We start from the raw sequence: 9,759 nt of genomic DNA on the forward strand, positions 1-9,759 counted from the left end.
TATTAATGTGTATGCAGTATAATGCTGTGAGTTGTAACACTGCAGTACAGTAATTAACTGTACATAGTTTCCAGTTAGTTACCACTACTGCTCTATTACAGTAATTAACTGGCAACACTGTTGCCAGCTACTCACTGTAATGGTTCGGTTACAGTAAATAACTGGCAACACTAGGGGTGTAACGATACACTCAGCTCACGATACGATGTGTATCACGATATAATGCTCACGATTCGATGTTCATGTATCACGATATTTGGAATAAAAATTGAAAAGTAAACTGAAATGCAAATTTTACCAAGTAAACTATTTTTTATGTATTTCTTTTGTTTCAACTTGTTAAACTGAACCTTCTTTAAGAAAATAAATTAAACAGGCCTGTCTCTGGAAAATAAAACAATTTAAAAACTTCTTAAGAATATTATTGAAATGACAGAGACAAAATTAAGAAACAATTTAAGTAAAGGTGCAAAAAAATAAGCTTTCAATTCAATTGAATTTAATAGTAAGAGCTTAAGGCTTTGCTTGGTCACTTGCATTTTTTGTGTGTGCAAAAAAAAAAATCCACATTTCCAGGTATTTAATTCATATTTAATTAAATTCATTTAGAGATATCTCTAATTACAATTGTGACTAGTCAAAACTCATTTAGAGATATCTGCAAATATTTTTCAATGGAAGTCAATAGAGGAATATGACTAGTCATAATATATTTGCAGATATCTCCAATCTGATTTCGTACTAGTACAATTGCAATTGCAGGTATCTCTAATTGTCATTCTGACTAGTCGAATTATAATTCTGACTAGTCAAAATATAATTAGAGATATCTCTAAATATATTTATGGATAGTCAGAACAAAGGTTTAAATGCTAAAACGGCTTGCCATACGCGCATGTCTATCATAGTCCGCCCTCTGTAGTAACAGATCACGGTCAGCTCACATCATGTGTGATTTTGCGGCGGGAACATTATATGAAGACAGAATGATATTTTAGGGTGAATTGTACCTTATAATTACAGTATGTGACTCTTTCAACACCATTAGGAGGTATCCCTGTCGCTGTGCAAAGTATGTAAATCACTGTGAAGACTTTAAAACTTAGGATGTTTGACCCAGTATGCGTGTCAAAAAGCGGACGAGTCTAGAGCAATGACTGTACAACCGAAATGTTGCCAGACGTCTGATTTTGAGAGGATGGGCCATCCTCTATTTCAACTCCACTCATCTTGGTCTGCTAACATTACTGCTGCTGCAATCTGAACTCACGTGCGACAGCAGGTGGAACGTAGCTCACGTGTAAACAGCTCAACTAATAAGAGAAAACGGACGTCATATCGTAATCAAATCGTCATAACGCCACGATGCATATCGAGACATTTTTGCATCGCAATAAATCGTACAACGATAAATCGTTACACCCCTAGGCAACACTGTTGCCAGCCACTCACTGTAATGGTTCAGTTACAGTAATTAAATGGCAACACTGTTGCCAGTTACTTACTGTAACCAAACTTTTACAGTGAGTAACTGGCAACAGTGTTGCCAGTATTCTACTGTAAAAATGCTAAGGTAAGGTCTAACAGTGTACTGTATGATCTACATACTTTCCAAAATAAAGATTTGCAGGTTAAAGAAACAGCATAGGAGGAGGTTGCAGCGGGCCTTAGTGCAGATAAGAAGTTTTTTTAAAGGTGTATTTGTATATAGAGAGAGAGATATATATGTAACTAAATAGAATAGACAAAGATAGATTGATCTCTACAGCAGCTGCCGAAGAGCAGTGCGCTGCAGACGCAGCTGGTGTGAAGGCAAAAGCCTGCGTGCTGCTTCTGATCTCCATACGTGCTGCTCACGCACTGCATGTCTTGTTGAATGAATGTCTTGTTACATCCACAAATGCATTTATTTAATATAAATCGCAAGATTTGCTGTAATGTAATCGCATAGGCTGACATCGCGATTGCGATATGATTAATCGTGCAGCACTAGTGGAGAGCATTGTTTCCGATCGCCATTCAATATAATAGACTGAACAGTTATTAGAGCTGATCAGTCATTATTATCTGACAATAATATTGCAGGGCGAGGCAGTGGCGCAGTAGGTAGTGCTGTTGCCTCACAGCAAGAAGGTCGCTGGTTCGAACCTCGGCTCAGTTGGTGTTTCTGTGTGGAGTTTGCATGTTCTCCCTGCCTTCGCGTGGGTTTTCTCCAGGTGCTCCGGTTTCCCCCACAGTCCAAAGACATGCGGGACAAGTGAATTGGGTAGGCTAAATTGTCCGTAGTGTATGCGTGTGTGTGTGTGTGTGTGTGTGGATGTTTCCTAGAGATGGGTTACGGCTGGAAGGGCATCCGCTGCGTAAAACACTTGCTGGATAAGTTGGCGGTTCATTCCTTTGTGGCGACCCCAGATTAATAAAGGGACTAAGCCGACAAGAAAATGAATGAATAATATGGCAGAGGCTCGTTTGCTGGCCTTACATTTACATTTAGCAGATGGTTTTATCCAAAGCGACTTACAAATGAGGACAAGGAAGCAATTTACTCAACTATAAGAGCAACGAGTAAGTGCTGTAGGCAAGTTTCAGGTGTGTAAAGAGTGTAAGAAGCAAAACATTAGTAATTTTTTTTTGTAATACAGTTAGCGGTAGAACCAGAGAGGCAATTGCAGATTAGTAAAAAAATTGGGAGACTAAATAGTTGAGTTTTTAGTGGTTTCTTGAAGACAGCGAGTGACTGCAGTTCTGATGCAGTTAGGGAGTTCATCCCACCAACTGGGCAGATTTAACGCGAGAAAGTGATTTCTTCCCTCTTTGGGATGGAACCACGAGGCGATGTTCATTCACAGAACGCAAGTTTCTAGAGGGCCTTGCTGAATGATCTAAATTGGACAGGTTTAATTTATAATAGAGGTAAAGATAATGACTATCAAAGTGCAACATTGTTCACAGTCAAATTAACAGTGTTAATGTTGATTTCAAGTCATACTAGCATGCTAATTCCGATCGAATATTTAAAGTAAAATGGTAAACAATATAGAGACTGCTAAATTAACGAATGTGTGAATATAAAACCAACTTTACCTCTATTAATTTATATAATGGATTCATTTATAATGAAGGAAATAAAAGCAAGTTAATATAGGCAATGATAGATTATATATGTAGTAAAAATCTTTTTACATGTAATAAATGTATAACGCTAAATTAATATTTTACTCAAGCGATTTAATAGTGTTTATTTGTTTAACTTTCTAATAACCTTTTAATTAATGATTTCCCACATTTAATACTGTAGTAATTCATAGTAAGCAATAAACAGTTTTTAAACCAAAATTTAGCAACAGAAACAAATTTTCTATTAATAATTAATAAAAATAATAATAAGTAAATGGCTGATTCCAGCGTTATGGACGTGACATTTGCAGTAAAAAAATGAAACGTATATTCTCAGAGAAGGTATATGTTAACAGTATATTGAAATATATGTTTATATTTTTCTTACCCCTTGACCATGGAGTTCAGGCATCAAAAAATATCAGTCTATGCAGGTGTTTTATATTTAAAATGACGGCAAAATGAATGCGTTACGGACGTGACAAAAAAAAGACATGAGTTTTGTGAGTTGACATACTTTGTGAAAATTCTGTGAATGAAAATGCAGAAGCCAAAAAAATATATAACAGTCAAAAAAATAAGGGTTGGCTCTGCATGGAACATATATAATTAATTTTATTTAGTTTTTCATTTTTGCATTATTGAGGAAAAACTATCGTTACGGACGTGACTTGTCTTCGTTACGGACGTGACTGCTGTGAAATTGACAGTTGACACATTATGAAAATCAGATAAATGCTTTCAAAACTTGACCAAAGACCTATTTGTGGATATCTGTTGGGTGTGTAAACCAATAAACTTTAACCTCTGAGACATCTGAATGGTAAGGTTGCACAATTAATCAAACTTAAATAGATATCACCTTGTAATTTATTTGTATTATGGCATGTGTGTTGTTAAAGGTTAACGCACGTTCGAATGTTCAAAACTCAATTCGGTAACAATGTTGCATGCTAACATGGTGATTTTATACTCTGAATAATATAGAATTGATAATAAACATAATCAGCTATAATGGGCCTATAGCAGGCTCCTAAAGTTAGTGTTTCCAGACAAACTTGAATTAAACCATTGCCCGACTGTTGCGCAAGACCGTGTCTATGTGGAGAATATTTAAAATCTAGTTTTGTCACAGATATGGCAATATTATATTTGACAAAGTTTATTTTAGTTTATTCTAGTTAACGTGTTAGTTGATGGAATAAATAATTTAATTTCTCCACTCGCGCTTGCTTTCTTTTTCTCGTCGGCAGTCACTTCAGGACAGGTTGCAAAAAGTTCATACGCACCAGGGTGAGAGAGAAAACTTTAAAACTTAAGAAAGGTTTTGTGTAGGCTATGTTAAACAAGCATAGAAAAATAGTCATTGGTTGTAGGCATGTACGATGGATGACTAATGTTTATAATTTTAGGCTATAGTTCATATCCGATTGTGTAAAATATTGAATTAAATATTTACAGCTGCAGGTCCTATCGATTTTCTAACACATTTAATACTCATATAATGTAGTTGAAGCTTAGATCAATATCAAGATTTTATTCTTATTTTATTCTTATTCTTATTAAAATAATTTTAATAAGCACTCAAGCGCATTTGCCGGGTGCTGGAAATCTTTGAAAATGTTTTCATTTTAATGTAGGCTATAGCCAATTTTCAAGCTTTGAAAGTGATTAGATTTTGGATAAAGGGCTTGGAAAATAAATTGTGTCGCTTTGATAAATTTATCTTTATAAATAGTTATTTAATTAATGAAATAAAAAACATATTTATGCTCTGCATGAAATGAAAACTCCGCTGTGGCCTGACCCGCGGCGTGCGCATCTTGAGCAGTGAGAAAAGACCAAATGCATGGAGGTTATAGATTTTGCGCCTCGCGCGCCTCGCGTTTTGTCATTGCGCGCTTTGTGCGCTCCAGAAGAAAAGCATGTTACCTCAGTGGCGTCTTTCATTCTTCAATCAAACGAAAGCAGAGGCGGGGTTTCCTTGGAGGTGACAGCAGTGTCAAGATGACTACGGCGAACTTTTTGATGACGGAGAGACTTGTGGTCGCTGTTTTTAAGTCATCCAAAGTTGTATGACTTTACAAATCTTGAATTTCATAATGTTATTTAAAAAATTCAATTATGAAAACATTGACAGCAACACTCGCGCACAATAGACCAGCTGATTCAGTTGCTATCTATAGTGACATTCAAAAGAGCACCGTGCTTCTTTTCTTCTTGTCAACATAAAATGCATTGCGAAGCGCCTCACGTCTCTGCAATGAAGAAGCGCGTTCGTTGTGATCGGCTTCTATGAGCAACACATATTTGTTAACTCGCATGACAGTAACACGTGCAAACACACGTGCTTACAGATGTTTTTTGCCAAAAAAGCAAAATGAAAGAAGGATATTCTGGCCACAGTTTGACATAGGAGTTGACGAACCAGCGCTGATGCTGGTCGTCTGTGCTGCCTGGAGCCGCATCATAAACTCAACTAGGCATATTCATGATTTAGTGCAGACTACAATCAACAAACCACCCTTTTTTCCATTTGGAAAATAACAGTTATTAATAGTTCTTATATACATTTTAAATAGCCTAATCTACAAATTAAACAAAGACAAATATTTTATGATAACTTCGCACCAAACTGATGCTTTCATTTTACAGCTTATAAAACATGTATGCAAATTAATGCAGTATCACATGTAAATAACAAAATTGTTAAATGCTTAGCCTATACTTTACAAAATGTATAGGTTCAAAGCCTTATGGTTCATTGTTATCTTTCACTATAGGCAGCGCGTGCGCACATGAACTGCAAGTAAGACGGAGGAAATAGGTTAAGTCATAATCATAATTAAGATATAATTTTTAAACTAATGACTTCTATTAAAAATGTTGACAGGTTTTGTAATATTATAACAGCGAAGCATTAATTGAATGCATTTTTTTTTTCGTAAAGCAATCTATTGAGGTAGCCTAATATTTAATTGACGGAAAAAACACGATTGGACAAACAGCCTATGCCGGTTCTTAAAAAAGGATTCAGTTAATGTTTTCGTTTTGTAATCTTAATTTGTCATTTAAGTAAAAAGGTTTAGAGCAGGATTTATTTATTTATTTATTTTTTGTTAGTTTATTCAGTTTTTCTATGCTGCTAAAAAACACTGCAGGTGCGTGAAGATGCTCGGTCTGTATGCTGTTCGCAAGTTAAAATAACCTAAATCAGTATTTTAAAATGCAATATTTAATGTGTCAGACAAAATAGGCACGTCAATTTTTTTTATTAAATAATATTTTGATATTAATCTGTTAACGGTTAATATTCGGTTAACCAGCGGTTGTTGGTTGGCAAAATGAATCGAAATCAGCATTCCTAGTTTGGCATAAATTGTATCTCAACTATTTGATCTATTATTTGACAGTCAGTTACCCTATCTACAAAAGAAACAAGAAGTGCTTCAACACAAGGTGCTGCATCGCAAAAACACCAAGATTATGCGCCAATTATGGCAATATGTAAAATGTTGTTTTCTTATTAAACATTTATTTCTGAAATGTTACTAAAGTGGTTTATAGTTAAATGAAATGTTCAGTTCTTGATATAACATATGGATGTTATGTAATGTAAGTCAGTAATTGTAATGCAGCATCATAATGAACAAATATGCGCTAGTCATTGGCTTATATTAATAAGGAGTTCAAAAATGGTCACGTCCGTAACGCAAAATTGTGGTTGTTTAGAGCAAAGACCTGAGATGAGTTGGCGATCATAATTAGTATGGACATATTTTGGCTTTGTATACAAAGTTTCATTTTATTTGTTATAATATTTATTTCACAATATAAACTTTTTCATTAAATCGTTACGGACGTGACACGTGACCGAAGCTGCGTGATGTCTTAAATATGTAGCTCATAAATCAAAAGGGCAGTATTGTTATGAAAAAGTAAGGGTAATTATTTATACTACAGACTCCAATCCTTCTGCAGAATGATTACTGTTAACATAAAGCATGGAAAAGGTGAGTCTTTAACCCCTTTTTTGAAAGCACGAAAAGTGTTCTCATAAACAAAACAATTTCCTTAAAAATTCAACAAGAGCACATCATTACAATAAAATATAGACCTTAATAAGCAAATTGAATTAGGTTTTGTTATTTTGGTCAAAAGTTTATTTTTTCATGATAAGGTTGACATTTTCATGGAATTGCTCAAATATATATATATATATATATATATATATATATATATATATATATATATATATATATATATATATATAACAGCTGTGACAGTTTAGTAAAAGATGGTAGTTTATATATAAACTTATAATTATATTCAGATAATCAGTTAAGACAATCAGTTTATAACTATATATATTGTTTAAATGATTAACTATAGTATGCTAATTCATTTTAATGTGACACATTATTGTTTGCTTTTTATATTTTACAAAAAATTGATTTTAACCAAGTATGACAATATTAAGATCCTGAATTAGTTTATTACACCTAATCATACAATTAGACAGTCTGTTATGTTTTCTTTGTTTATGTGGACACGTAAATAAAGTCATATTGAGGTAAAGTTGGTTTTCTATTCACACATTCGTTCATTTAACAGTCTCTATACTGTTTACCATGTTACTTTAAATATTCGATCGGAATTAGCATGCAAGTGTGACTTGAAAACAACATTAACACTTTTAATTTGACTGTGAAAAATGTTGTATTTGATAGTCATTTACTGCTAATATGATTTTACTATTTAGAATTTGCAAAGAATACATTATATTATTAAGGAGAATGTCTGAATATCCGAATATAAAACCAACTTTACCTCTATTAATAATAGCGGCTGAAATGAGAAACCATACTTGTGTAATTCAATAGGTGGCGGTCATGCTAAAGAGTTAGTTAACGTTAGTATAGAGGTAAAGTTGGTTTTATATTCACACATTCGTTCATTTAGAAGTCTATATATTGTTTACCATGTTACTTTGAATTTTCGATTGGAATTAGCATGCAAGTGTGACTTGAAAAAAACATTAACACTGTTTATTTGACTGTGAACAATGCTGTACTTTGATAGTCATTGGCTGCTTATATGATTTCACTATTTAGATTTTGCAAATAATACTTTAATGAAATTATATTATTAAGGGGAAAGTCTGAATGTGTAAATATAAAACCAACTTTACCTCTATAACGTTAGTTACTATATATGGATTGTGTGTCCTAGATTGTGTGTGCCAAAAACGTGTGTGGTTCTGCAGCTGTCCTTTAGACAACTATTTTCGTATTATTTTCTTTATTTATTTGCTTAGCTACTTGGTTAGCTAGTAGTTAGTTTCACGGGATAAAAATAACCCATTAACGTTATATTGTTCAAATGACCGTGTTTGGACCGTGTTTAATCGTTGTTTGAGGCTTTGGCCTTCAGGAGCAGACAGGCATTTAAACACGCTTATACACATATTAACCCCTTTAACATCTCCACAAAAAAGCGTAATGCAGAAGTATTAAGCTTACCTATAGAAGTACATACGCTGTTGTGCAGCAAAAACACAATCTGAGCTCTGTGACACTTTTCTCATTGGCTGTTTCTCAATTCCAAGAACGCAGAGAATGGACTTGCGTTCTTGTAGAGTGCGGTCTTGCCAGCTGTCCTCGGAAGAACGAACTCAGGAGACCGCGAGGGCAGAGAACGCGTCCTTTGAGAAATGGGATGCTGCGTTCTTCCTGATGGTCATGTGACCTTTACGCGTTTTAAATGGAAATTAATTAAACATTACAGCCTTCATACAACGATTTATTGTTTCCCCCCTCTTCAAAATATATACTTTGCATAAAAACATTATAAATATACTCTGCACATTATAAATAAAACAAATATTAATACGAATTTCATCAAACAAACACAATTAATGTGTTTATTCCTTTATTAAGATGTTCATGTTAATGTTTACCTTCACCGTTTCATTTAGGGAAACTCCTGAGGTAAATAAGTGATATCTCTGAACTTTAATAATAAATCTAAATAAAATGCTGCGCTTTCCACCTCCAGTCGCAATGACTTCTGGGACTTCCAGAGCGAGCTCGCTGTTGAAGTCTGCATCGGTGCGTCCTCGATATCAAGAACACATCCGGGAAGTTTCACGCGTCCTCCGTACTTGCGGTCTTGAGTATTGGAACTGAACTTAGGCAGCTGATGATGACGTTTCACGAGAACACGAGGACGCAAGACCGCTGAAGAACGCATATTGAGAAACAGCCTTTGTCAACTTTTCTTCTTCTTTGAATGCTGGCGGTTGGCAAATAAACTTATAGGCGCATTACCGCCACCGAATGGAATGGAGTATATGACTGGCTGAATAAAGACTGAAATGTAAAATAGAGGGAAAGGGGAGGACAAAAATAAAGAAAAATGACAGTAAATTCTTTAGATTATATTGTCTATAATATTTTCCCTAATTGTGTTTCTTTAACAAATGTAATTATATACCTTATGTGTTCCCTATTCAAGCTGCCAATGTGAAATCCTGAAGTTTGCTCTTTTTCACTGACTGAATAAGATCAAATCATTGTTTATTATATTTACTGCAGTAGATTAATACATGTTCTATTGTTTCTTGTTTATCACAGTGTATAC

The 9,759-nt window shown here is 34.4% G+C and overlaps 1 protein-coding gene across 1 annotated transcript in view; it reads right to left on the bottom strand.

The window, feature by feature from the left end:
* Window positions 1-9,759, bottom strand: part of znf1046 (zinc finger protein 1046) — a 659,651-nt gene that overhangs the window by 590,715 nt on the left and 59,177 nt on the right. The window lies entirely within an intron of this gene.

Source organism: Danio rerio, chromosome 4 (genome assembly GCF_049306965.1).
Source record: "Danio rerio strain Tuebingen ecotype United States chromosome 4, GRCz12tu, whole genome shotgun sequence".
Classification (NCBI taxonomy): Eukaryota; Metazoa; Chordata; class Actinopteri; order Cypriniformes; family Danionidae; genus Danio; species Danio rerio.